This window comes from Gadus morhua, chromosome 22, assembly GCF_902167405.1.
Source record: "Gadus morhua chromosome 22, gadMor3.0, whole genome shotgun sequence".
In the NCBI taxonomy this organism is placed as follows: Eukaryota; Metazoa; Chordata; class Actinopteri; order Gadiformes; family Gadidae; genus Gadus; species Gadus morhua.
Genome location: NC_044069.1, coordinates 22,872,896 through 22,894,206, shown reverse-complemented (window position 1 = coordinate 22,894,206; position 21,311 = coordinate 22,872,896). Strand labels below are relative to the sequence as shown.

Below are 21,311 nucleotides of genomic sequence, written 5' to 3'. Positions count from 1 at the left end.
GAGGGTTTCTTTATTGTGAGGTAGGAAGGGAAAGTATTGGTACCTGTTGTGAACCACGTCCCGCACTCCGTACTCATTTTCTCCCAGATGAAGGTGTGTGTGGGTTTTGGTAAGGAAGTCTAGCCCCAAAATCAAGGCAAAAGCTAGGTTTTTGTCATCCATGATATAGGTCTCCAGTGACCAGCAAGTATCATGCCAGACGTACGTTAATTTAGCTTTCCCCAGTGGAGCATGCACCTTTCCATCTGCAAGCACAAAGGACTGATTAGAACAGGGTTCAAGCGTCTCTCTTTCCCGCACAATCTGTTTCCAGAGCTGTTGAGTCATTAAAGAGTAAGTGCAGCCAGTGTCAAAAATTGCTTCACCCTTTAAGCCGCGCACCTCAATGGGAACTACCAGTATTGTAAGACCATCCCCTTTAGTCATCTTAAGCCTAACTTTATTGTCCACTGCTGACACCTGCAGGCTGACCTTGGGTGTAGGACCTTTTCTCTGTGTCCTTTCTGAGGATGGCTGCTCCTGCACCTTCTTCCAGTAGCCTTTGGTCGACGCCCAGTCTTTTTCCACCATAGATCCAACTCTACGCGGTAGAACTAATTGTTCTACCGTGGAGACTGTACCTCTCAGACTAGTGGCTAGCTTGGGATTGCAGTTGTTAAGTATTCTTCTGACCACATCACTCTCATCAATGTTTGGCTTCCACTTTAGACATAATGCTCGATAGTCATAGGCAAAATCTCTCAAACATTGTTCTGGGTCTTGGACCATGGTTCTGAGTTTCTCTTCTATTTCCGTTTGGTAATCCCCAGAGAGAAATGCACCAAGAAAGGCTTCCCTGAATTCAGCCCAGTTGGACACTTTCTTTCTTTCCGCCATCCACCAACTATGTGCAGGGCCTTCTAAGATAGTGCCTAGTGTGCCTGTCAGTTCAGCATCGGTCATGGGTCTTAAGGTCAAAAAGTTCTCGCACATCTCAATAAAGTTTAACACATCACCTGTGTCCCTTGAATCTTTAAATCTGGGGAAATCAATTTTAACAGGAAGTCTTTGTGCTACACTGGAGACAGATGATCGATCAAAAGCGGAACGAGTTAGAGGAGAGCTATGCCGAATGGGGCAGGTTTTTATCTTGCTGAGTTGTGCTTCCCAGTGCACATCTCGTCGTCGGAAACAATTACATCACACAATAACAACAACAGCCGCCTTCCCAGTATACGGTGATGCGATTGACTCTAGTGTAAAGGACCACATTTAAATACCACTTATTGATCAAGCTCGCAGCTATGAATGTTAATACGTCTTGCAGTTGAACAAGGCAATATTCTAGTTCTGATACACATTTTGACATTGGATATTGATTTATATCATACATCTCTCTATCGCTTGCTCTCTCTCTTCTCCGGGATAACAGAAGCATATCTGGGGAACCCTAGAGCAAAGAACACTCCCCTTTTGCATGTGCACAGACACAAACAAACAAACACACACACACGCACACACGCACGCACGCACGCACGCACGCACGCACGCACGCACGCACGCACGCACGCACGCACACACACACACACACACACACACACACACACACACACACACAGTTAATCTGCACGCGTGTTTATTTCCCAACATTATCATAGTCAACATGAAACACTTTTTCGAAATATATTCTTTCCTAATGTATAATGTTATGTGCAGATCTGCTCCATGTTTTGCAGGTCTCCTGGAGCTCCTCCTTCAGCCCCTCCTTCGCTTCGTTACCTGGCACCTGATGTTGCCTTTAAAGCCTGGGAGGCTTTATTCACTCCTCCTCTAGCCAGGGCCAGCAGCACGGTTCCCATTCACCAGTCTGTGTAACTTTTAGTGACAATAAACCCGGTTTTCTTATATTCCATCCTTGTTTGTCGACTTCATGTTGCTTCCCTCGAGCCGGGTCGTAACATATTGGGGGCTCATCCGGGATAGATCTTGATCAGTTTTGCAGTTAATTATTTCAAATTTTCCCCTAGACAGAGTAACTGGGTATGTTTTGGTGGTGTTTGGCAGTGTGGCTATGAGCAGCTTCTTTTCATGGTGAGTATGGTGAGTATTGAGTCTGAGTGCTATGATTTTAAGTTGTGAGTGATCCCCCTGGTTAGTTAGGGAGTGTACCAGCTGGGCGGAGCAATCTGTCCTTCCATCGGTACACTATTTGTTATTTTGCCTTCTTTATTTTCGAGGTAATCCTGGGTGGAGACGTGTTCTCTGGTGGGGGCGAGCATTTCAGGGCCTTGGCCACATGGCTGAGGTTAACTGAGCTTTGTTTTAAAGAAGCCTCGAGCCCGGCACGCCTCAGAAGACCATTAGGGTTAGGTTAAAGTTAGGCAGATACCAGGGGGCTTGCTTAGATGATCATTTGCACTCGGAGGCTTGCTCACTGTGCTCAGCAGTGATTGGTGCATTTTGTTATCTATGCTTGGTGATTGAAGTTGTCTAGTATGGCGGCTATAGATGACTTTATTAGTGCACCCTCGGAGGAGTTGTTTGATCAGCTCACTAAAGAACAGCTCCTTAGTCTTGCCAGTCATTATGACATTGAGATTGCCAGTGGTGATAAACTTCTTAAAGAGAGTTTAAGAGAAGCACTTAAGGCAGGCCTAGCAGAAGGAGGCATCCTGAGGGCGTCGGCTTTACCAGCATACCAGCATCAATTTGTTCTTCCTCAAATGTCAGATGCTGTGCTGGAGTTCAGGTTGAAGGAGTTGGCGTTCCGAGAATTAGAATTAGAGGATAAGGAGAAAGAGCGTATCCTTAAGGAAAGGCAAATGCACCTAGAGGAAAGACAAATGCACCTAGAGCATAAACGTTTCTTGAAAGAGCTTGAATTTAAGCATGCTGCTTTGAGGTCATCCAGTTCTGCCTCGGCTCAGTTTAGCGTAGCGAGAAACATCAGATTAGTACCTCCATTCGCTGAGAAAAATGTTGAGCGGTACTTCGCTCATTTTGAACGAGTGGCTACTGTTTCAGACTGGCCAATACATGCCTGGACATCGCTTTTGCAAAGCGTTTTGGTGGGTAAAGCACAAGACGCTTACGCTTCTTTGAACATTGAGGATGTCAAGGACTATGAAAAAGTTAAAGGCGCCATTCTAAGAACTTATGAGCTCGTTCCTGAGGCGTACCGCCAGCGTTTTAGAGGCCTCAGTAAGCTGGATGAACAAACTTATGTTGAGTTTGCAAGGGAAAAGGACATCAGTTTTAGTTCTTGGTGCAAGTCACAGAAGGCGGAAACCAAGGAGGACTTTAGACAATTAGTGCTGCTGGAGGACTTTAAAAATTGTCTGCCTGTTGCTGTGTGTACTTATCTCAATCAACAAGAAGTGTCCACTCTTGATGAGGCTGCTGTTCTAGCAGACAAGTTTGTGTTGACGCTCAAGGTAAACTTTGATAGCGACCAAGGTGAGCGAAGGGGAAGGACTGGTTCAAGTAGACCTCGGTTTCCAACCACTTCCTCCACCTGCTCAGAACCTCCTCCCACCGTTTCTACATCTTTCGCTAGAAGATCGGCTAATGCGAGTACTCCGTTGGAGAGGACTTGTTTTTATTGCTGGAACAGTGGCCACTTCATTGCTGATTGCCCTGTCTTGAGTAAAAAACAAGAGTCTTATAAGCCTGTTGCCTTATTAAAAACTGTGAGCAATTGTGCTGTCGACCAAACCATGGACCAACCCGCTCAAAAGAGTGAGCTGCCTGGTTCTTCGTCTTTCCTTATGGATGGTTGTGTCTCTCTTGTCACTGATCCTTCAACCAAGCAACCGATTAAGATTTGGAGAGATAGTGGAGCTTTTCAGTCTTTGATTCTTCAGGACCTCCTACCGTTTTCTGAGCAGTCTAAGTTGGGTTCCAGTGTCCTCGTCCAAGGGTTTGGGGGGGGGTATCTGTCTCTGCCTATGCATAAACTTACCCTTGAAACCGGTCTTGTCTCTGGGGAAGTAGCTGTAGCTGTGTGCTCAAGCCTTCCCATTAAAGGGGTGTCATTCATCTTGGGGAATGACCTAGCCGGTGGTAGGGTGCTTATGGCTCCTGAGGTTGTCCCTTTGCCTGTAGTGTCAAAACGCCCAGATGATCTTCAGAAGCCCGACCGGAAGATTCCTTCAGCTCCCTTTCGTCCTAGCCCTGCCATAGGAGAGCCTTTTGAGGGTATCCTGATCGATTGTGTTGGTCTTTCGCCCTTGGTCTTTCGCCCTTGGTCCTTTGCCCTTGGTCCTTGGTCCTTTGCCCTTGGTCCTTTGCCCTTGGTCCTTGGTCCTTGGTCTTTGGTCTTTGGTCCTTGGTCCTTGGTCCTTAGCCCTTAGTCCTTAGTCCTTTGAGTTCAAGGTCATGAGTGTCAGAAGCATCTGTGGTATAGGTTTTCATTTATTTTGTTGTTAATTTGGTTTGTGTAACTGGCGGTTGCCTAGAGCAACCGTTTTAAGGGGGGGGGGTGTTATGTGCAGATCTGCTCCATGTTTTGCAGGTCTCCTGGAGCTCCTCCTTCAGCCCCTCCTTCGCTTCGTTACCTGGCACCTGCTGTTGCCTTTAAAGCCTGGGAGGCTTTATTCACTCCTCCTCTAGCCAGGGCCAGCAGCACGGTTCCCATTCACCAGTCTGTGTAACTTTTAGTGACAATAAACCCGGTTTTCTTATATTCCATCCTTGTTTGTCGACTTCATGTTGCTTCCCTCGAGTCGGGTCGTAACAATAATATATTCCTCATTGTTTTGGGTGTCTCTTTGTGCTGTCAATGTGCACAACCATGAATCAGGGAATAAGACATATATGACTAGAGCATGAGCAAGAGAGAGAGCGGGAGAGAGGGAGAACAAGAAATATAAAAAAGATAATCACAGGCAACACAATTTCATTAATATCTTGCTGTTGATTTTTTTTTATTAAAGAATGATACTTTTTTATTATCTAGGTATTATATTCATGTTTTGCAAACTTCCCTCTTGCCAAATTACAACACACACAGACACACACCATAGCATTGTGTAAGAATTCATTATTACTTCTTGGGGTGGTAAAATTAAGAGATTATATATATACGGGCCATTTGGACCTGTTCCCTTGGCTGTTCGTGGTTGATGCTGTAGAGGGATGGTTGGAATGCCAAACATTTCCTGGTTCAGGCAGGGGCAGACGGAGCTGAATACTGTAATAATGTTCACTCTGACTGGTGATGCTGCAGGATATGCTGCAGGGACCTGCAATGCGTGTGTGTGTTTTGTTTTGTTTGCGTGCATCTGTTTCTCTGTCTTTTACTTTTTCACGTTTGTTTACTTGTTTGAACCTCTGGACAATGCTTGTCTGGAAAACCTGTTAGCCAGTATTTTGAAATTGTTGTGGTTGCTTTTTTGTTTTAAGTATTCTGTTTGTGCTGTGTGTGTGAGCTGTGTGCTATGTGTGTGTGTGGGCTGGAGAAAGGTGAGTTGGTGAGTTGGTGACAATGCTCCACATGGAAAGCCATTGACAGCCAGAGGTCCACGATCGGCAATAATTAGTTCTGTGGTACCACATTACAATATACATTTAAATAACCATTAGTTGACATTGGTTCATGCAATAATAAGCATGAACTAAAAGTAACCTAACAGTTAACTTATGTTATATTAATCATTAGCAAATGCTAAGTTCATGTTAACTATGGTCATTTTGTTCCCATTAATTAACTAGTTTATTAAACAGACTAATTTACACATTATTAAAGGCCTACGTGCAGGTTAACCGGAAGTTTTGATTAATGGGTACATAAAGCACTCAAAATATGTGTATCATTTATAAAACGTCTCCAAAATAGTGTTTAAGTCCAGTTTTCGGCGTTTTTGGCAGTAACGGGTGTTTTTTAACACCAATTGGCGATGACGTCACGTTGGGGAGAAGTGGTGGAAGGTAACCTCAGTCTAGTACTAGAACTATGGCGTCTAAGAGGTGGCAAGAAACACAAATAACATGTATGATGGCCCACAGCAGTATAATTTCGAACCTGTCAGACGTGAGAGGGCGAATGAGGGATTGCCGAGAACTGATGGCGGTCAAAGCCAATTAAATGCATGGTCAGAGGAGAATGAGATGCTATCATCTAGCAACGCAGCAACGAGAGCTGGAGCTAGTCAATGAACAGCAGTGCATACAATAACAACACTTTTATTTATTTTTACTATCAGTGAATAGCACAGAGTGAAAGTCAACGTTCTCTTTATATCTAGTGACAGCGATTATGTCATAAGTACCGGTATAGGCCTACTAGGTCAGAAGATCTAGAAATAGAAGGCATAATGCTAGCTACGGGCTAACTTAGCCTATCGGACACGCAATCCGTGCACTTGCAAATGAGTGCCTGGAAGTAATCGCGGTGTGACATTATTTAACCATCAAACCAAAGACAGATTGGACGCATACACAAAGCGTGTGCTCTCGCTCACTCTCGCACGCCTGTACACAATCACTCCAATTCAGTGGCGGCTGGTGAATTTTATTATAGTGGGGGCAGAAAGTTTGTAAACCAAACCCCTGTAGGGGGGTCTGGGGCCCTCCTCCCCCCGAAGATTTTTTTCTGTTTTTCATATAAAAACGAAGCATTAAAGACAAAATAGAACATTTGCCCCTAAAGACAAAATAGAACATTTCCTTACAAAGACGAATGGAGCCGGGGAACTTTTTTTTTTTACTTAATTTATTTGCCTTGTAGAATTCAGCAAGATTAAAAGTGCAAATACATCAATAATAATTCGGAATTACCGGTATACACAAGTTAACATTCTCTCTCTGTCTCTATCTGTATGTGTGTTTGTGAGAGAGTGAGTGAGAGAATGTAATTCTAAAAGGGGTGAGTGTGTTACGGATAATCTATTGTGTTGGTAACTTCACTCATAAATATATCTACAGTTAAGTATGCATTTAGACAAATACGATAAAATATCAATATAATATGTGCAACCTTTTATGTGTGGTTGTTCAAGACACACTGAAGGCATGATGCCACCATAGGTTTGCAGCTATATATACACACTGAAGGCATGATGCCACCATAGGTTTGCAGAGAACTATATACAATATATTTCATTTCCAATTTTTCTGAATTGGATCGTCGAATTAAAGGAACTTCTTAAGGCTCAATTTCCGAAAAAAAAAGTTTTAACATTATAGTCAACGGAGAAGGCTTGGGCGATTTTCCACGTCGATGAATTCGCCCATAGAGGCGGGACCATTTGAAACGCGACTTGAATCTGACGATTCTGATTGGACAATGACAGATAACAGGCCTAAAACACTGAAAACTACTTTTGCCGTGATAGAATAATAATAAAAAAACTCCTCTTTCTCCCATTTGGTAGTGCGTCGCCCAAATCGCCCCTATACACCATCCGCCCCTTCTCCAATTTATCCAACTCCAAGGCTAGGCTGCTTCACTACTAACCACAAGACCACAACTAACCACAAGGCCTTCATAACCATGCAGTATGCACGCACAGTCGCACACACTCATCTTATACTAAACAATCCGTTTTATCATCAACATTCAGTCACGCAAAGATTTAAAGACTAGCCTCTTACCATAAGTTAGAATGGACCAAAAGTATGTGATTGATACAGTCTGGTTTTGCTTTCGCTTGCTATCCGTTCTTACTGACTTCTCAACATTACTCTTTTTTGTGTTAGGCGCACATGGCTAATTTGCATACGCGCACAGGATTGGCTGGCTTCGCAAGGCAAATAATAGAACATATTTAATTATCTTTTCATCTGTTTATCTATCTATCTATCAACGCATGTGTCTAGTTTTAATGTGATGTGTTTTGTGTATGTCCAGTCAGACTTGTTGTCTCTTGTTCTGTGTGGTCTTGTTATGTAGGCCAGGGCTATTCAAATAGAAATTCAGTTGGGCCAGGCATTTTCAGCAGTAAGTAATGACACATTTTGGACCAACACAAATGAATGCATTGAAAAACGCAAACGTTTTATTAATTGTCATATCTAAAAAAAATTACATTAATATATCTTTGGTGAAATCTGACCTAGGCAGACCTCTGAAAACAAAATAGTGCACAATATTAGGCCTATAAATAGCCTCCTAGTTTCCTTTTTTTTAAACAAAATAAAAATGTATCATATCTGACCAATAAGCAAAACACAAGGTGCATTGAAAACAAAATAGTGCACATTTATCGGAGGTTTCCTTATTTATATAAATAAAATAAACATTTGGGTCACATATTAAAAGAAGCATATCCCCCCTGGGATCAATATGCAAAAGTGCATGAAAAAAACAGAACTTGTCATATTAAAGCTTAGTAAACAAACACAAAACAAGGAATAACTAAGTAGCTTAACACACATGAATACTTTGTTACTCACTGAGTTACACATCATTTTGTTGCTATGCATGCAACAGTTTCACTATTGAGTTCTCATTGGGAGATGTGACATCTTTTGTTATGAATAAGAGCAGTGATTCCGGGCTCATAAGATGTCAATGCAATCCAAAGGCATTCGTGAAGTGTACTGTCAGACAGTGAGCAACGAGAGCTGCTTTTAATTGAGTTCATGTGTGAGAAGCTTGATTCACATGTGTATGTTGAGCCAAACATACTTAGCACGAGGAGTGCTACTCTCTTGACGTTAGGGAACTGATGTGGGTTGACATCAGTCCAAAACCTGGCAGGCCCATTGGTGCGCAGCTCCTGTGCCATGATTAAGGATGACCGCATGTCCACAAGTTTGAGAATGAATTTCCCCTCGTCAATGGGAACGGCCACCTTCTTTGCTTTGGCGGATAAAGCCCCTTCTATTGCGACAGTGAACAGGTCTCCGTCGACAAAACACATCACCCCTGTTGGCAAAAAAAGTCCATCCAATCGACCAGCTAAGCTTTCTTTTAACCTCGAAACGAAATTTGTCATCACAGCGGTAATGCGTGCCGGGGTTGAGATGCATTTGCAGTGCGTCGGAAAATGCAACATTCGGCCTGTGTTCAAGTCAGTCCCGAAAAGATCCAGTTTGGCTTGGAATGCGAGCATCTGTTCCACCAGTTCAATTACAGTTTTGTCTCTGCCTTGTAGTCCCAAATTTAAGTCATTCAGGTGTTTAAATATGTCACTGAGAAAGCTGACATCGCCAATGAAGATGTCATTCAGCATTCGGTTCAAGAGTGTTTCGGCTTTTTTATGCTTGCTGCTGCCTAGGAAGGCTGTGATTTCCTCTCTAGATCACAGAAACGCTCGAGCACTTTGCCTTTGGACAGCCACCTGACGTTGTTGTGCAAAAGCAGGTCATGGTGCTCAGCAGAAATATCTGACAGCAGCATGCGGAATAAGTGGTGTTGGAGGCTTGATGTGGAGCGGATAAAATTAATGATTCCATCACGCTGTCCATTGTCGACTTGAGCTCCCCGCCTAGTTTTGCGCACAATACCATCTGATGCTCAATGCAGTGTAGGGATATCATTTGAGGTGCAACAGCGGACCAACGTGCAGCCAAACCATTAACTTTTTCTGTCCCGAGCCCCATCCATTACAAGCATGCACACAAGTCTCATATCAAGGCCATTGTCTTCAAAAACAGTTGAAATCTTCTCAAAGAGTTCCTCGCTTGTTGTGTGTCCTTTTAACTGCAGTAGGCTGAGCAGTTCTTCTCTGAAGTAATTGCCGTCAAAAAAACAGACATATATGCACAGTTGGGCGGTATCCTTCTTATCTGTGGACTCATCTACTTCTATAGATATGACATCAGCTTTCTTCAGGTCTTCCAAAAGCGTTTCGAACACATCACTAGCAAGAAGTTGAATCATGCGAATATTTGAGGTGTCTGACAGGGGTACGTTTTTAATGGCAGAGGTCAAGCTTTTTACTCTGTCGTCATTTATAACCTCATTCACGACGGCCAGCATGTACTCTTTCACAGTTTCAGAGTCTGTAAATGGCCTTTCCTTTTTTGCCAAGATCCATGACACAGGAAGGGAAGCTGCTGTAGCTCTCTCTTGGGCCGTGCATGTCTGCATCATAGTAGCACAGCTCCGGTTGTAAGATGCCAGCAAACTCTGCATCTTTGCAGCCCTCTCCTGAGATCCCTCGGGAAAGCTTGAGCGGAAAGTCGGGAGTTTATCAATGTGCTGTCTCCTCACATTGAAATCTTTAAGCACCGCACACACTCATTACAAATTAAACACATCGGTTTGGCGTTTGGATTCGGCGGCAAAATTAATAAATACCTGTCAGTCCAGGTTGTGTTGAACCGACGGTTTTCAGTGTCCACTTGGCGTTTTTGAGTTGACAAAGACATGTTAGATTAGATTAGACGACTCGCCTCCAATCACTTTCTTGACAGATCATGGACATGTGAAACACAACAACGTGCGGAATTGAGGGTTGAATGATGCTATATTCCTGTTGCTAGGAGTGTTGCATTCAAGGTCTGTATTACTAAAGTTTTTTTTTACTTTTCTATGCGATTTTTGCGGGACCACGGACTGTGCCACTCGGAATGTGCTTCTGGGCCGGATGTGGCCCGCGGGCCGCCATATGAATAGGCCTGATGTAGGCTATACTGTGTGAGCCGAAACACCACCGAAATGAATTCCCGACGATTTGTACAGTGAGGTAGGCTATTAATAAAGACTGACTAGGCTATCTATCCATCTATCAAAGCTATTAATCAACAATTATTCGGCGAAGACGAAGTGAATAGTGGGGAATAGTCCCAGAGACAAAGGTTTATTTGTTGTTATTAGCGGACATTTTGCGAGGAAAACAATATCAAGTTTGAGATGTCAATCATGGGATATTGCTCAATATCCCGAGATAGCGAACCAATCAAATTGCTCCATTTTAGGAGGTTCAGGCGTCCGTTTCGTGATACCTAACAACATTAAATACAATAAATAACAGCTTAAATCTTTATTAACAACAAGCAAATTGCACAAATTCGTTGGAAAATCAGGGTTAATTAGGGTTAACTCTAACCTTAACCCTTAATTGAACCTTATGGTAATGCTATATATAACTAGATCCTTGGTTAACTTTGAATTAACTGTTAGCTAATTCTTAGTAGATACTTATTAATGCATTAATCAATGTTAACTAATTGTTATTTAATGTATCCTTATTGTAAAGTGTTGTTCATATTCTATGTATTTGTTTGTGTGAATCCGTTAGAGCAGGAAAGAGCCGTGCCTTGGGCTGGAAGATCACCGGTCAGATTCTATCCCAGCATGTTCCCCACTTCATGAAGGGTTTTCTAATGCCAAGGAACATGAACATTTCCATTATGGCTCCTACAAAGCACTGCTGCTCTTCTCTGGATTTCATGGAAAGTAATGCAATTAAGTTACACTCTCGTATGATTTCTGCGACTATTATGCCATTTGTGACCTTATGCAGCAGAATTGAGGGCATTCTCTGAATTCAACAGATTACAAATGCTGACCTTGGTTAAAGATTTGCTAATGGCGTACACTATGCTTACAATAGAGTGGCCTAACATGGGTCTGTGTAACCAGACACTGTCATTATGTACACATAATGACAAAGTCGAGGTGTTGGTGTGAACCACTGAACATAATACCCGGGTGTTATTGATCCCCTCACTTGCGAATGCTACTCAGCAGGACTTGTGGTTACCTATGCAAACAGGATCAAATGTTATATTTGATAGGTAATCAATTGATTAATCTAAAGGAGACATATTATGGCGTTTTCACAACAAGTAGACATAGTATTTGAGTTACAGAAAAAATGTTTTTGAAGCTGTTTGCTGTAAATAGATTTTAGGAAAAAAAAATGTGCCTACCGCTATTCCCCTCTGTTTCAATCCCTTCAGAATTGAGTGTCTGTCTGTGTCCTGCAAGACGGAGGCGTAACTTGTAGCAGGCGTAACTTGTAGTAGGAGGAGGCGTGTCTTGTACCTTTCTAAATCGCGGTCGACGCGAGATCTTCCTCTTTTCGCGGTAAAAAAGGCTTGTCAATCTGTAAATTATTTTCTTAAATGCATATGACTTAGGGATGACAGTTTCACGTAAGCCCGTAAGCTCTAATATTTGAGGTCCGAGTTGCGGTCATTTATGTACCCGCGCATCACTGCTACATACCGATCACTTCCGCGGTTTAGAAAAGTACTAGACACACCTCCTACTTCCGCGATTAAGAAAAGTACAAGACACGCCTCCTACTACAAGTTACGCCTGCTACAAGTCACGCCTTCGTCTTGCAGGACACAGACGGATACTATTGTCAGAATGCTCTGTTTCTGGTGACTGTAGCTTTAATGCAAATTAAAGTGATTAATGACCTGCTGCCCATTGACCAATGAGCTGTCATACTGAACCACAGTGTAGCTCTCGAAAACTTATTTATGCAACGTCACTTACACTCCCACCGATAAATAAAATGTTCAAGTCTCAATGTATGTGACCTTATGTTTATGACTTTAGTTAGCCTCAAGTAATGTTACTACTTTGTGTATAGGCCTTTCAAGGTGAAAGTGTTTTTCCTTTCTCAAGTGTGGTGCTATTGACAAGTAGCTTCAGCTTTCGCACCTTTCCATCTGTGCGAGGGTGAGCTTCTACAACCCTGGCAAGTTTCCATTCATTTCTTGGTGAGCTGTCTTGTAGAATCACAATGGCATCTACCTTTGAGTTTTGTGATGTTTTTTGCCACTTCTGCCTTTGTTCCAAGTTCAACAGATATTCTTGCTTCCATATTCGCCAGAATTCGTTGGCCAGGAACTGCACTCTTTTCCAACTTTTATTGAGATAAAGGTCTTCTTTGCAGAACTCTCCAGGCGGGGGGAGAATAACCGAAGATTTCATCGTAAGTATTAGGGCTGTCAACGAATATTCGTTCGAAATGTATCCAAAAACGCGAATTCGAACGTGAAAATTAATATTCGAATGTGAAAAAACACTCCCGCGGTACAAGCGCCTCTATCTGCTTTGTGAATGAGCCTCTGTCTGTTCGCGATGTCCCTCATAATATTCGAATGTGAAAAAACACTCCCGCGGTACAAGTGTAACAGACTAGTATTGTGAAGAGCGAATGTATTTTATCCCCTCGGGGTTTCCGTACTTGGATATAGGTATTCCAGCTCGGCTATGCCATTCAATAAGCATCCGAAGTAGAGCTCAGGGAGCTAGTAGTCTGGCTGGTGAAAGCTGCTATAACGCAATGTTCTCTGCAAAGTCCGAGACAGCTTTTTTTTCATGAATCCGAACGGTGCGTAGTGCTGGCCCTTTCGCTGGCATGGTGGAAGACGTAGGCGACATGCATATTTTTCTTTATCGATTTTAATAGGCCTTCTCGATAAATGGTAACTTGGTAAGCAAAGCAAGGAACGTTACCACTAGCATACTTTGTAACATTCAGAAGCGGGCGTCTTCTTCAGATTACTATAGTTTGCGCGCTTGCAGGTGTGGTGGTGAAATGCAAGCGATACAAAGTTGTGGCTTTTCATGATTAGGCCTCCACGTTACTGGGCTGTTTATAGGATATATATATATCCCGCTAATTCGAACCATGGTTTTGTCGCATTATTGACATATTGACGGCAACTGCGTAAAATAGGCAACCAGATATTCGAATAGTTCGAATTCGTGATTTTTTTCCAAACGAACATTCGAATGTCATTTTTGAGCAATTTTGACAGCCCTAGTAAGTATATGGTTGGGAGTAAGCGGTTCTGGACACTTAATGGCCTGCTGTTGATTATAGCCATTGTTGTAAAGAAACGTCCTCAGAGATGCAGTGTCAAGTCTGCTTGTAGACTTGTCGAGAATGGCAGTCAGGATGCTTCGAACTGTGCGTATTTGGCGCACCCAGACCCCACCCATATGGCTTGCTGATAGAACATTCATTACGAATTCACAACCAAATGTTTGTTGTTGTTCTTGATCCATTTCTTTGAGCAACTCACAAAATGATCTTTTAGCACCAACAAAATTTGTTCCCTGATCACACCTTAATTGGCGTACAGGTCCTCTGATGGCTATAAAGGTTCAGAGTGCATTCAGGAAGGTGTCTGTGGTTAAATCATCAAGTGTTTCGATGTGTACTGCTCTTGAGCATAAGCAGGTGAACAACAGTCCATATCGTTTCATTTCCTTTCTTCCTTCCTTAACACTGAAGGGGCCAAAACATTCAATGCCACAGTACGTAAAGGGAGGGGATGTCTCAGTCCGCTCTTCCGGTAAATCTGCCATTTGTTGAACTTCTGTAGCTCTTCTGTACCTTCTACATTTTACGCACTTGAAGATGAGTGATGAGACTACATTTCCACATCCTAAAATCCATACTCCGCTGGCATGCAACTCTTTCATAGTCACGCCTCTTCCTTGGTGCTGTACACGCTCATGATGATGTTTGACTATCAGAGCTGAAATGTGAGACTTCTTCGGAAGTATGGCGGGATGCTTTACGTCATAGTGCAAGGCTGATCTGGTTAACTTTCCTCCCACCCTGAGGACATTGTTTTTATCCAAAAAGGCATTCAAATGGTGCAACTTGTTTGCTTGTTCAGGGAGTTGGTTTTTTGTTGCTGAATTTTCTGGATGTCTTGAGCGAAAGCTTCTTCTTGCACCAGCTTGATAATAAAGATTTCAGCTTCTCTTCTATCTTCAAGGCAAGTCGCCTTGTTCGTTCTTGGCTGAAGTTTCTTGAATTCTCTGATGAATCGCTAGAGCCTGGCTACAGCTCTCACTGCTCTGGACCAGTCTGAAAATTTTAATCTTGTAATCCGGTTCGCAACAAATGTGTGGAACCTCTTGGCGTCGTTGTTCAGGTAGCCAAGAACCACCTTTGAGTAAGTCCAGTAAAACTCTTGCAGGTTTTTAATCTCAAGCTCCCTTTTGACGACATCGCCGTTGCGGACTGAATTCACAGCTGATGTAAACTCAAGTCTTGGGATTGTTGTGAGTTTGGTGGCTGCTACTCTTGCTTTCCCCATGACAAGAGAGCACCTGATCTGTCCAGTTTTACTTATAGCTCGAAGATAGGAACATGCACCATAACCACTAAAACTTGCATCTGAGAAGTTGTGAAGCTGGTATTGCAGGACCTCCCCAAAGCTTGATGGAAGGTAGCTTCTTGGGATCCTCAGAGCTGCCAAGTGAGGTAGATCTTGAAGCCATGACTCCCATTGTTGCAGAATGTGCTCAGGAAGTTCTTCGTCCCAGCCTACTTTATCTCTGCATAAAGCTTGAAGTCATTGTTTGCCAACTAGTACGAAGGGGGCCACAAACCCTAGTGGATTGTAGACAGAGGCGACGGTAGAGAGAACCCCTCTTCTTGTCAGTGGATTCTCTTTAACTTCCACTCTGAATTGGAATTCATCTGCTTCGATGCACCACTGGACTCCAAGTGCACGCTCAATCTGAAGTTCTCCTAGGGCCATGTCTAGATCCTTGGTTTGGGCACGTTCTTGAGGTGTTATGCCGTTGGTCACCTCTTTGTCATTGGATATACATTTGTGCAGCCGAAGGTTTCCGGTTCTGCACAAGGCTCTTGATTCTTCTACCAAATGTACGGCTTCAGCAGGTGACTTGACGCTTGTTAAGCCATCATCAACGTAGAAGCTTCTCAGAATGAATGTGATAGACTCTTTGCTGAACCTTCCATGACCCTGAAATGTCAAATGCTTTAAGCCAAAGTTGGCGCAGCCTGGGGAAGAAGCTGCCCCAAACAGGTGCACCTTCATCCTGTATGCAGAGGGTTTGGAGTCCAGATCGCCATTGTCCCACCAGAGGAAACTGAGATAGTTTTGATGCTCCTTTGCAACGTGGAATTGGTGGAACATCCGTTCCACGTCACACATGATGGTTATTGGACCCTGTCTGAATCGAAACAGCACTCCAACCAATGTGTTGGTCAAGTCTGGTCCGGTCAAGAGATGATCATTTAGAGAGGTTTCTTGAAAACGCGCCGAGCAGTCGAAAACCACACAAATCTTCCCCGGTTTGTGGGGATGGTAGACCCCGTGGTGCGGAATGTACCATGTTGGTTGGTTATCAAGCTCAGGCTGTGGTACTTTCTCAGCGTCTCCTCTTCTGATTATGTCATTCATGAAATGGACATAATCTTTGTAGTACTGCTCATTTTTTCTCAAATGTCTCTCTAATGACGAGATCCTATGAACTGCACATTGCTTATTGTCTGGGAGAATTGGTTTGTCCGTCTTAAAAGGAAGTGGGAGTTCGTAGTGTCCATTTTCCTTCTGCCTTATCCCATTTTTCACAATAGACAAGAAGAGGTCTTCCGGAGAAACTAGGTTTCTTAGTTGCTGACAGTTTATAACCATTGAGGTCTTGTGTCGAGGTCTTGGGCCACTTCATCAAGGATAAAGGTCGTATCACTCTGCGTGTCCAAGAGTGTGTAGACGAGCACCTCTTTATCTGGCTGTTCAGTGGTTGAAACCCAGACTGGTACAATCAAGGAAATTTGTTTGTTTGGTCCCTCCTGCATGACTCTGTTAGTGGTTGCTGTTGCAGCTATTTCTCTTTTGGGTGATATTTCTTTTGATAGGTCTCTTTTCAGGGTTGTCGAACTAAGACATTCCCTTAACTGGTCATTGTGCAGACATGTGGGGTGTCTCTTCTGACACTTTTCACATGTGCTTCTGTTATCACAACTTCTAGAGTGATGACCAGTCTTCAAGCAACCAAAATAGAGCTTTTCTGCCTGCACAACCTTGACACGATCTTGAACGGTATTTTCTGCTAACTTTCTGCACTTAGCGACGGCATGTCCTACTCTTTTGCAGAACATGCATGATGGGATGTTGTTCTGTGTTGAATTGGTAGACAACGTCTTTGCTTGAATAGTATGGCTTCGTGGATACTTTGGTTTGTCACTTTCCACACCTTTGAGTGCTTGTACTGAGGAGATGGGATCACAAGAGAGGTCTGCTTCTTTCGACAGGAAATGTACAAACTCTTTAAAAGGTGGGTACTCAGAGTATGCTTGTCTTGCTTCCATTGCTTTGCGCTTCCACCTGGATACCAACCAATCTGGCAACTTCAGCAGAATCTTTTGGTTTTCATTGCAGTCGTTGAGAACTTCCAAGGTCTTGATGTAGGGCATGGCAGCCTCACAGCTTCGGAGGAGGTCTGCAAAGTCTCTCAGTTCACGAGCAACCTTGGAATTATTTTTTGGCCAGTCATGAAGCTTGTTTCTGAAGGCCTTTCCAATTATGGATGGGTCTCCAAAACGTTTTTCCAACAGCTGCCAGGCTGACTCATATGCTGCTTCTGTGCCTAGTAGGAAAAATCCCTCGAAGGATGTTTTTGCAGTACCACCTAGGTACTGTCTTAGGTAATACAGTTTTTCTTTGTGAGGAATGTTTTTTCTGTCGATCAACGTTTCAAATGACATTCGCCAATCTTTGGATTTTAGGGGGACTCCTGTGAATACTGCTGGCTCTGGTGTTGGAAGATGATTGGCACTTATAGCTCCTGCAAGTACATTGATCAAGTCAGAGCTGTTCTGCACGTGAGGCATGGGCAGTGAAGTTGGTGAAGCTTGATTTTGACTTTGAACTGTTGGAGATTGTGGAATGAATGGAGAACTTGCGGCATTGAGGGCTAGAGTTGGGACTGGAACGGGTTGAGGGATGAATGAGGGACTTGAGGTAAGAAAGGCTTGAGTTGTGTTAAGTTTAACTTCATACAGTAAGTCAACTGCTTCGACATTTTCTTCAGCCTGATCATAGACCTTTACTCTCAACCTTTTCACTTCTTCTAGGCGGTTTACTTCTTCTGCGCTTGTCTTCCATAATCTGCTGTCTGGCTAGGTTTTCAGCTTCAAATAGTGCTTGTCATTGTTTATCTTCAGCCTGTAGCCTTTGCAGCTCAGTCTCTCCCTTTTCTCGTTCTTCCAATACTGCCAGTATTTCTTTGGATGCAGCAGCTTCAGCTGCAGCCTCATTTCTTCTGACTGCGATGGAGCTAGAGTTAGCAGAACCACATTGTGATAGATAAGACATTTGCTTTGACATTAACCTGTTGAGTCTAGGATGGATCCGACATCAGGCCAAGGTTCTTCCTCGTCGTCTGTTGTAAGCCCTTTAATTAGCCTACCTGCCTTTTGTGTAATGAATCCTGAAAGTTCTACACACTGGTCATGTTCAGGAGTTTGTATTCTTCGTAACTCTTCATAAATGACCTTTACCTCAGAGCAGGTGTTGTGAATGTTCTCAATGAGCTGATTCAACTCTTCATTTGAGGCATTTGATCAGTCAATATTTCCTTTGCTAATCTTGCGTGATACCTCCACTTCTCATAGGTGATTCTGTATCGACGTTTTACACTCTTCAGCTTTTCTTCTTTTTTTTCTTTTCCCTTTTCTGTGAGGGTTCGGCGTCTTTCACTTCTACGTAACTCTTCTACTTGGTCTGCAGATTCATCGTCTGTAGCTTCACTAACAGGTGCCTTAGGATCTTTAATGCAGGTTTCAGTGCTTGCCTCAGACATTTTGAGGTGACTTGAATGGCTTGGACATGTGTTGAACTTATGTTGCTATGTGTAAATATTAGCTTTAATGTGAGTAGCCAAAGGTGAATAATTATGAATTTCTTGACAAATGTGTGAAGGCCATGTGAGAAGCATATTTTTTAAATATAGACTTGAATATTACACCAAAAAAAACCTTTAAACACTCATGATCTTAAATGATCTTATCTCAAATTAACTTTGATTTTCAAAGCAAAGTAAGCTAAGTAAGTTTAAATTACTTTGACAAATTATCCAAAATAAACCTTTGCAAATTGAATAAGCTTAGAAATACTTTTAACAACTTAACCCTTGAATGAGATCGAGATATATATATATTTTTTTAAATGGGTGAAAGTACCCTTTAAACTTTGTCACGTGTGACAACAATTAACACCAGCAAATATGCATCCATAAAACATGTAGGCTAAGCACAAAATAATACAGGGTTAATAGATCGGAGTTCTTTGTTGCAACAATTTTACCACTTTTCACACCACTTAATCTTGAAGGAAGTCTAGGAAGCGCTTATTGCCTTGGTTTGAAAAGTTGCGCTAACAGTCTAATCACCGCTGCATGCAGTCGATATGCCGACAGTTCGTCATGGGCTTTTATTATCTGATTGCTGGGTCCTCGATGCGTCAGTGCGCGCTGCTGTCTTGTCGTCTCTCATACCTGTGAGGAGCAGTGGCGGAGCCAGGAAATTTCCATTGGGGTGGCCAGGATGGGTCAGCGATAATTTTTGGGTGGCAAGCATGTGTCTCACCAGGAGATGCAGAGCTATTTAAGACACATACAGCAAACATCTCAACATTATTCGGAATTCAGGTGAAGGTGCAATAGAAAGTATTCAATATATTTAAATTGTTCTTATACCTAAAGGCAAAGTCACAAAGAAGCTAAAACTTAAAAAATAATATACACTTATTCTGTATTCATACTTGTTTTTAAACTGTGTTGATTTACCGATTGCTATTTGTGTTTTTATTTGTATTGTACGACTGAGTCGAACAATGGTTGTACAGATATGCATTGACAGCAAGGTATTCTATTTTATAGTAGAGATGTCCTCAGTTTATGGCGACAAGCCAAGTCAATTCTCTCAGTGTATCATCAGGAATACAAAACAAGGATACAAAATTAGAAGTGCAATGTTTTTTTAATCAAGTCTGATCACAATATGGATTTATCTTTAAAAGTATAAAATACTGAGCTAATGTATAGAAATATGAAAATAAATAAAATAACATCCTGAATACAATTTGCTGAATTCCAACAAATGTAAATATGACAAGCATTAACAGCCTGTTTAAATAAGCAGTGTCAATTTTTCTTCAATTCGATCCATCAACATCTATCAAACACATAATAACAAACATCATATTCACAATGGGTATTAGGCGGACTCTGCAAGATTAGATTAAAGTTTGAGCCACATTTACACATATCAGACATAGAATCCAAACAGTGACATCTCATTAAAACTGAACACTTCAATGACTGTCCTTAAAGATCTATCGGTTCTTGATTTGGAAATGTCTGTTTGAAAATGGAAAAAAAAAGGCATATTCAATTATTCAATTACAGCAGAGATTAATAACAATCAAGATAAACTCATACATTGGAGTGTACTATCCCATGTTACATCTAATGGATTATCTGAACACTATAATCTGCTTAAAACGTTATAGATTTGAGGCCATTCATCCAACTCTACTCCAGTTGAGGACGGTGAGTGGTATGACTCATACCTGTTTATGAATTATCAGGCCACTGTATCAGATTGGGCAAAACTGAAGTGGAATTAAAGTGTCCAGTATGTGTGAAAGAGTGAGTATACCTGGAGGTACCTTGGGCCGCCACTCGTTGTTGGAGGCTCCTCTCTCTCGCTGTCTGAATCTTCTGTGGGAATCTAAATATATATATTAAAAACATTAATAGGTGTTTAAAGTATTTTCCACATGGTGTAATGATCCACTATCCAAGTATTTCACAGATACAAAAGATTAAAATTCATTTTCTACAGCATTAAACATATACAATATAAACTTGTGGACAATATCGATGGAAAAGTTAGCAGAAGAGTACAACATACAATGTAAGATTGTCAATTTACCTGGGGATCCACTGGGGCCACTCCTCAGGGAGGACTCTTCTGTCCTGCTCTCGATCAATCTTTCAGAAACATCAAAAATAATTACAATAAGGTGTACAGGTAATTTTCCTAAAGGTCTTATAATGCATGCTATATAGTGTTTAACAAACGCACTATAAACTAAGTATAATATTAGTGAAAGTGTCTCTGGGTAGCAAAAACAAATATGCCATACTTTAATGTACTGAAAAAACGAACTGATATGTTTTACAATGCACTTTCAACCTGACCTGTATATGAATAGACAAACTTTAAGCCAATTGTAAATAAGATAACCTCATACCAAGCTGTACTATATGTGAGTCTCTATAGCTACTGTATACCTGGAGGTCCATTTAAATTGCTGCTCTCTGGGGGCTCCTCATCCTTGCTCTCTGCCTGTTTTTTCTCCATCTCACCCTCATTCTTTGCCTTAGCTGACTTCTTTCCACTTGAAGAAGGACGCTATGTCTGATTTCTTCCTCTTCATTATTTTTCCCTCTTTAATGACACTTATCCAAAATGCAGCATAAATACTGTATATACCTGACACAATCATAACACGTTCTGGCAACAATAGCAGTCAACAGCAAATAACTAGATCGAAAATCGATCCGAAGTTGCAAAAAAAAAATACGTGTAGAGACTAGAGAGAGATTATATTAAAACACTGTAGGCTACACAATCTCG

General features: G+C 42.1%; 1 long non-coding RNA gene across 1 annotated transcript; it reads right to left on the bottom strand.

Moving 5' to 3' along the window:
• Positions 1-20,015: 20,015 nt before the first annotated feature.
• On the bottom strand, positions 20,016-21,004 carry LOC115535772 (uncharacterized). Its single transcript, XR_003974556.1, has 3 exons — positions 20,604-21,004; positions 20,328-20,399; positions 20,016-20,026 (listed from the first exon to the last, which is right to left on the bottom strand). It is a non-coding gene; the product is annotated as an uncharacterized LOC115535772 (long non-coding RNA).
• Between the last annotated feature and the right edge of the window lie 307 nt (positions 21,005-21,311).